At 45.1% G+C, this 8,017-nt stretch overlaps 1 pseudogene; it reads left to right on the forward strand.

Annotated features, from left to right (window-relative positions):
- Positions 1-68: 68 nt before the first annotated feature.
- LOC100961940 overlaps positions 69-8,017 on the forward strand; it is a 117,795-nt pseudogene continuing 109,846 nt past the window's right edge.

Raw genomic sequence — 8,017 nt, forward strand, 5'->3', positions numbered from 1 at the left:
GGAACACCAACTCCCGTGAGCACAGCACGGCCGCGTGGAACACCAACTCCCGTGAGCACAGCGTGGCCATGTGGAACACCAACTCCCGTGAGCACAGTGTGGCCATGTGGAACACCAACTCCTGTGAGCACAGTGTGGCCATGTGTAACACCAACTCCCGTGAGCACAGCACGGCCACGAGGAACACCAACTCCCGTGAGCACAGCATGGCCATGTGTAACACCAACTCCCGTGAGCCCAGCATGGCTGCATGTAACACCAACTCTGGGTGAGCACAGCACGGCCATGTGTAACATCAACTCCGGTGAGCACAGCACAGCCGTGTGTAACACCAACTCCCGTGAGCACAGCACGGCCACATGGAAAACTAATTCTGGTGAGCACAGCACGGTGGTCCTCCCTGACATTTCAGTCATACCAAAATTGACTGTTTGACCTCAGGTAAGTTGCTTAACTTCTTTGAGCTTTCTTTTATTACTCTAAAATAGAATATCCATAACATCCTCCCAGTGTTCACATGAGGATTAAGTGATATGTTTTAGGTATTGCTCATATTATTGTGCACTGCTCATAATTAGTTGGTAATATTATTTCCTTTTCTCTAATGTTAGTTCCTTACTTTTGCTAATTGCAACATGGTCTTCTCTGCCAAGGTAATGAGCTTCTCATGTCCCTGTCCCTGTTACATCAGGTAGGAATGTTCCAGCTATAAGTAACTTAATATCCATCTCAGCCTAACAGTAAGGATGTTTGTTTTATTATCACATATTAACAAGGCTAAAAAGAGGTGGCTCTAGAGATGGAATAGTAGCTCCGTGGTGTCATAAAGGATGACACCTTTATACCTTCATCCTATTGGGTTGGTTCTTTAATCCTCTGTCCCTGTGCTTACAAGACGGCTGCTACAATCTCAGGTTAGCACATGCAGCCTGGACAACTGAAGGAAAGTATTGTTTCTTCTTTGCAAATCTGTTCATCAAGGTGAAAAAGTTTTCCCTGTCCTTCTTGAGGAGACTTTTGCTCAAGGCCCATGGGCCCAAATGGGGGCACATTTCCATGTCTCAGTTTCAAGAGAGGGCTGGGAAAGTGACTAGGATCTTTCAGCCTCCTTTTGAGGTGAAGGCCAGGATAACAGGAAAGGCTCCCAATAGCATCTGCCCCATCCCTAAATTATCTGAGGTCCTTATCTTGGTGTGGGGCAGTGTAAAGATGACACGAGGTGTGTCGCACAGGTATGGTCGTCAGTGATAGATCATTTTAAAGCCACAGGAATGTTCCTCACAGAGTCAACATGTGACTTGTGGGGCAGAAATTGATTTGAGCAGCAGGGAATGCCCTCCAGACGTTCTCCCATGGCATCAGAGGTGAAAATCATCTCACCCCAAGTCCTTTACAGGAGAGTTTTGGGTTTTGTGAGAGACTCCAAGACTTTGTCATAATCTTAGTCATGAGTAGGAAACCACCATCTGAGGTCTGGACTAGTGCCCCTGGGATGGGTAAGGAGCTGCAGAGAAGAGAGTGGCAGTGCCTCTGTTCCACCCAGACACAATGGTGAGACCTTTGGGATTTGGGGAAAACAGCCAGAAGGGTTGAAGAAGAGAAACACACTTCAGCTGGATGTTGTCATGGCTACATGGGATGCCCCAAGCTGCAGGCAGCTGTCCTGCAACCACAGGACCCAAAACTAAAGAACCAATCCGATATGGTGAAGGTCAAGAGCAGAGAGAGGAAGTATTGATGACACCACTTAGCCCCTGTCCCATCTCTAAAACCACCTCTCTCTAGGCTTGTTTCCTATGTGACATAATGAATGTCCTTATCGTTTAGCCTTAGATGGATAGTGCGTTACTCACAGCTGAAACATCCTACCCAATACCTTTGCAGAAGGGTGAGCCCCAAACACTGACATGTGTTTATTTATTGCACAAATATTCATTGAGAACCTACCATGCGCAGTCTTTGGACTGGGTGCTGTGCGTTTAACAGGACAGTCCTCATCTTCAGGGAGTTCCTGGTCATGTGACAGAGGTAGCTGAGCATGGACGACTTTACTCCATTCAGTTCATTGGGTTATTTCAGTCATTACTTCTATATCGTGCTGTGGTGAGCCGTGGGCATGAAGCTCTGGGTGGGACGAAAGTTGTTAGGAAGTTTCAAAGATGACAAGTGTAAGATTGTAAAGTTTGCACAGGGATAAGAGGGCAGAAGTTCGTTCCAAGTCATGAAATACTAATAAATTCCACTAGTGGCATTGTGCTCCATGCTTATATCATTGCATAGATCATCTCTAATCTTTACAACAGCCGGGCGAGGAGGGTAGCATTGCAAAGTCTTTGCCTCCACTTTACAGGTGGATTCTCTGAGGCATGAGAGGTTAAATGCCTTGTTCACAGCCACACAGTATGTGGAGGAGCTGGCATGGGAATCCAGGCAGGTTTGATGTGGAGTGTGAAGTTTTTAAGTTGATCATCCTGCCTTCCCATTGGCCCCAGATGGCCTCTTAGCTCTAAGAATCAGGGTTCAAGAAAATGACAGGTGAAACACAGGAACAGGTTGTATTGAGAAGGGCCCCGTCTCACTGGCCAGCATCTCTGACTGCAGGCTTCCCAGGTACACAATGATTTTGCAAGCCCATTGTCTCCCTCACTAGTTACGCTACCCCAAGGCTAAGCCTGAGGCAGAGAGCAGGAGAGAGAATGCAGATCTCACAAGTCTGATATGAAGAGTTCAAGGAAATTCCTTTAATCTAGAATCCTGTGGACATTTGATATAACATAAACCAATTCAGAGTCTATGGACTGTAAAGCCTCAATGTATTGGAATCTTGGTTTATCTTTCTGAGATCACACCATGTACTTGTATTATTTTTTTCATTGTGTATCATTCTTTTCTGTATTTAACAAAGAAGATAGGGGTTTTCAATTCAGACCTCTGAATCCTACCTGCACAACTTGCTATTTTTTTTGAATATTCTTTAAGTTCATTGAACTCTCAGAGCCTCCATTTTCATTATTGATTAAAATGGTTGCTGTGTCTCCTCCAAAGTTCCTGTTTTGGAATGTTGCCCCCAGTGTGGCAGTCCTGGGAGGTGGTACCTTTGAGAGATGTTTAAATACTGAGGGCTCTACCCTCATGAATGGATTCACGCCAGTTACTGTAGGGCTGGGTTCCTTATAAAATAACAGGTGTGGCCCCCTCCTCCTGTCTCTCCTGCCAGGTGAGGGTACAGCAACAACATGCTGTTTTGGGAACAGAGAGAAGCCAGACTGTAAATCTGCTGGAGCCTTGATCTTGGACCTCCCAGCCTCTAGAACTACGAGCCAAGTAAATTTCTACTCATTATAAATTAGTCTGTGGTATTCTGTTATAGCAGTGCTAAGCAGACCAAGACAAGGGTCCACTCAGAGCACATTCCCAGTGCTATTCCTAGAGTTGATGAGCTAATATTTGTGATGTGTCTGGCCTTGCCACCCACCTCTCTGCCTCCTTTATGCCTTTAAGCCACCTGTAGATTTTCAGCCAGAGAGACTTGACATTTCCAGGTCTGTTGCTTTAGCCAGTAATGCAAACTACACAGTAGAATCACCTGAGGGGATTTAAAAAAAAAAATACCAATGCCCAGGTGTCACCCCAGACCAATTAAATATGAATTATTGGGGTTCACTATTGTTTTTGTAATACATTCCCAGGTGACTGCAATGTGCAGTCTGGGCCAAGAACCACCAAGCTAGACTGTTGCTTCTCAAACTTTAATGCGCATACAAATCCAGATTTGTGGTAAATCTCAGATTTTGCTTCAATAGGTCTGGGACAAAGTCTGAGACTGCAGTTCTAACAAGTTTCAGGTGGTGCTGATGCTCTTGGTCTGTGGACCACACATTGAGAAGATCTCAGAAATAAGATTAGTCTTACAGACAGAATATTGTTTGCCTCAAGGCCAAGGCAACTAGATAATGTTCCCAAGCCCTAGTGGGGTGCCTCTTTCCTGAAATAAAACTTTAGGCAGGTGGATTGAATCAAAATGGCCCACATATTTTGCCTCCTCTGTTTCCTCATATCAAAAGGCCATAGCAGGGAAGTTTGGGGACATAGAGAGGGAACTTAGGGTTTCAAGTGTGGCGGATTCTCGGTAATGCTTGGGTGAACTGAGACTTCTACTGGTGATTGAAGGGGGGCTGCTGAGATGCTGCTGGAGGCTCAGGCACATAGTATATTAAGGTTTATATCCTGCAGATGACATCGCCCTTTGGCTCCCCATAGAAAGTGAATCTCAAACTTCACATGCATAGAGTGGGGATGAGTTAGGAGTGGTGGCTCGTTCCATGGGATCCCTTCCCAGAGTTTCTTCTGATCAGCAGGTTTGGGTGGGAGCTCCCATGTGATGCTGCTGATCCTGATCATACTTTGGGAAGAACCAACAAAGAGACGTTTGACTGCAGACTTCCCTGTAGACTCATAGCTACAAAGCAAAGGCTCTCATAGGTTAGTTTTCTTCTGGAAAGAAGTACAAGTGTGAACCACCCATAAGTAGGGGTTAGTTGCTTCTCCACTCAGCTCCCCATTCCAGGTGAAATGGAGAGTGGAACTGAGGGTGACTCTGCAGGGTGTCAGGAGAGGGGCGTCCTGAATGTCTTCAGCCACTTGAAGGAGGATGCCCAGTGCCTGCTTGCCAGAGGCCTGGTTAGATTACTTTTAGGTACAACCAGGGAACAGCCTTTCCTGGGAAGCTGAGCAAAGGAAGGAGCAACCATTTCCCCTAAAACCCCCAAACAGGCTTCCGGGGCTGCTTTGGTGTGAACACATTAGGGTGCAGATACACAAGAGCCCGACTTCTTCTCAGCTTCAGCTGAATTCAGCCTGCTCATCAGCCCTACCTATAAGACAACTCCATCCCTTCTGACTTGAAATGTCACCTCTGTGGAGTAAATATTCAAATGATTTGGGCATCTGATAATTCCTTTCTGAGTTTAAGGTTATTCTGCCCCTCCCTGGGTGGGGAAGAAACCATGGGTAGGGTTCCTTCCTCTCTGTGCTTCCCAGAAAGGCAGCTGGATTCAGAAGACACACATCTGGGATGAGCAGATGAGATCCAGCAGTACTTATCCTCCAGTCCTTACTGTTTTTTCCTGGGGCTTCACCACCTCCATTCACATCAGTCTGGGGTCCCGTGCTCATGTCTGGGATCTGGCCAGGGCTTCCAACTGTGACCTTGGCTGTCTTTCTGGCCTGGTGGGTAGTAGGCATTCCAGTCCTTTCTCTAAGGGCTTTTTAGATCTCCTTGGGCCATGGGTAAAGGAGTGGGGTAGGCTGAGATGGGAGCAAATGACTTTTGGCCTAAGATCTGCCTGTCACCCCTGAGTCTGCCCTACAAACTATGGGGTCTTCCAGAAGATTCCCCTCCCATACTTCCAAACAGGAAGCCAGAAGCCACTGTCTCCCCTCTGCTGATAGATTCCCTGGGGTATCCCCATAGCCCCAGCCCAGGAGGCTCCTTGTAGTCCCTGTGGCTCAGGAAATGCCCCAAAGTCACACTCTGTCCTGAGCCTTCCCTACTGGGTGGCATTTGGTTAAGCAAAACAAACAAAACGAAAAATGCTCTTTTTCTCTCCTTGGAGCCTTTCAAACATTTCTGGCTTTGCAAACGACTGCTTCGGTTTTCATAGTTACACTGTTCTCCCACTGAAATGGGCTTCCAGAGGCTGCCTTGGAATTAGGTTCTGAGCACTCTGTCCTCCACCCGTCCCTGGATCCCCCCCGCCCCCAATCCCTAGGCAATGGCTGCCCCTGCTGCAGTAGAAGGGGAGTTGGCAGGAGGGGGAAGGGCAGCGAGAGTCACCAAGAATGGAAGCACTTCAGATACAATTTCTAACCATCCCTCCGCTGCACTCTGAAGGCCCACGTGACCCCCAAGTTGGCAGTGACCTCTACACTTGTGTCAACTTGTCCTCTCCCCTCTCCTCATTCTCCTTTCCTTCTGCTTTCTTCTTCCCCCTCCTCCTTGTATTGAATTCCCTGAGATACTATAGCTCTGGCAGCAAGGGTGGTGGGATTAAGCAAAATAAATAAATGCAAAGGTATTTCACTTTTTCCCTCCCATATTCAGAGAAATAGCATTCTCAGAGAACCTCTCATCTTTCCCCCACCAATTATTTTTAGCTTTGTAGTACCTAAAAGGTCCTCTTTTTCTTTCCTTTTAATAGTTTTAAGCTAAAGCAAAAGCAAAAAGTCAGTGAATTTACATTTCCCACAAACATTTCTGTTATAGATGTCAGGCTTGTAAGACTATTATTGTGAGTTTAATGGAGTCTGTTTATGTTTAAAGCTAGTGGATGAAGTAGGAAAGGCGTGTACACATTGAGAAGGACTCTCTGGAGCTCAGCATATAGGTATGTTCAAAAGATAGTGGTGCAGCCAGAAAAGCAGCTCTATTTCAGCATGCTGACTTCCATTTCCTAATGCATACAGGTCTGCCTGCATTGAAAATCTTTCCACCAGGCAGCCAGGGAGAAGCAAACTGGAAATGCAAGCAGCTGGCTGGGAGAGGAAGGCTCCGGCAGGGTGAGGCCTCATGAAACCCACAGTGGTTATTTAAAGAAACAGGGTCTGTTCTAAATTGTGTTGATATATTGCATTTGGATAGTATGGATATAACAGGATCCTGGAAATTAGCTTTCTGGTAGGTTTCAGTATAGAGATTAATTATCTTGAAGCATCTTTTTATTTTTCCCATCTAGAATGCTTTTGATCTAATTGGCTGTTTTTTTAAGCTTAGCTTGTTTGTTATTGTTATTGTTTTAATGGGAAGCAGAAACCTCCGTGTTAATGGTTTCTTATGTGTACTTGATAGATATTTTTGATGTGTCTAAAAATGAATAGGATGGCAACGGGCTCTGAGATGTTGTACAAATTCTAGTCCTTGATCTGAATAGTGAGTACACAGGTTACATTTTATTAAAATTTTGATATGCTACTTTTTCTGTTTGTATGTTCTGTTCAATAAAACAGGTTTAGAAATCCAGAGACATGGAAACACATATCTGTGAATTCTTTTTCACAGAGATGACACATAAGTGATCATTTTATAATTAATTTCAAAGACAGAAAAAGTGTCAGGACAGTTAGTAAGGGTGCATAGGTATGTGAAATATTTGAGATGAAAGGAATTTAAGAATATTATAACCGGCTCGGCGCCCATAGCACAGTGGTTAGGGCACTGGCCACATGCACTGAGGCTGGTGGGTTCAAACTTGGCCCCAACCAGCTAAACAACAATGACAAGTGCAACAAGAAAATAGGGGCATTGTAGCAGATGCCTGTAGTCCCAGCTACTTGGGAGTCTGAGGCAAGAGAATCACATAAGCCCAAGAGGTTGAGGTTGCTGTGAGCTGTGATGCCACAGCACTCTACTGAGGGTGATACAGTGAAACTCTGTCTCAAAAAAAAAAAAAAAAGAATATTATAACCTATTCTCTTCACTTTGTTAATGAGAAAAAGAAAAAACTGAGAGTCAAGAGATCTAAGAAACCCTGGCTAATATGTTAGAGGCAGAATTTGAATCCAGGGACATATTTTCTGCTATCCATGCAGTTTCCTGAGGGACAAAGGTTTCATTTTGTGAATATGGAACACTGTCTAGGCATCATCTCATTTCATCCATAAAACACTCCTGTTGTGAGATAGGATTTTTATTCCCATTTTTCAGATCAAGAAACTGAGTTTTCTCTAAATAAGTGGCTTAATCAAAGTCACAAAGTCAGTGTCAGAGCTGAGATTGAAACCCAAGTCTCTCTGAGTCCTGACCTGACCTTCAGACATTCTCCTGTATTGTCTTTTCCTTACACCTAAATTTTCTGGGGTTTCTTTGAGACAGAGTCTCACTCTGTTACCCTGGGTAGAGTGCCCTGGTGCCATAACTCATAGCAACCTCTAACTCCTAGGCTCAAGTGATCCTCTTGCCTCAGCCTCCTGAATAGCTGAACTATAGGTGCCTACCACAACACCTGGCTAGTTTTTTTCT

Source organism: Otolemur garnettii, unplaced genomic scaffold, assembly GCF_000181295.1.
Source record: "Otolemur garnettii isolate 467f Iridium unplaced genomic scaffold, OtoGar3 scaffold00025, whole genome shotgun sequence".
Taxonomy (NCBI): Eukaryota; Metazoa; Chordata; class Mammalia; order Primates; family Galagidae; genus Otolemur; species Otolemur garnettii.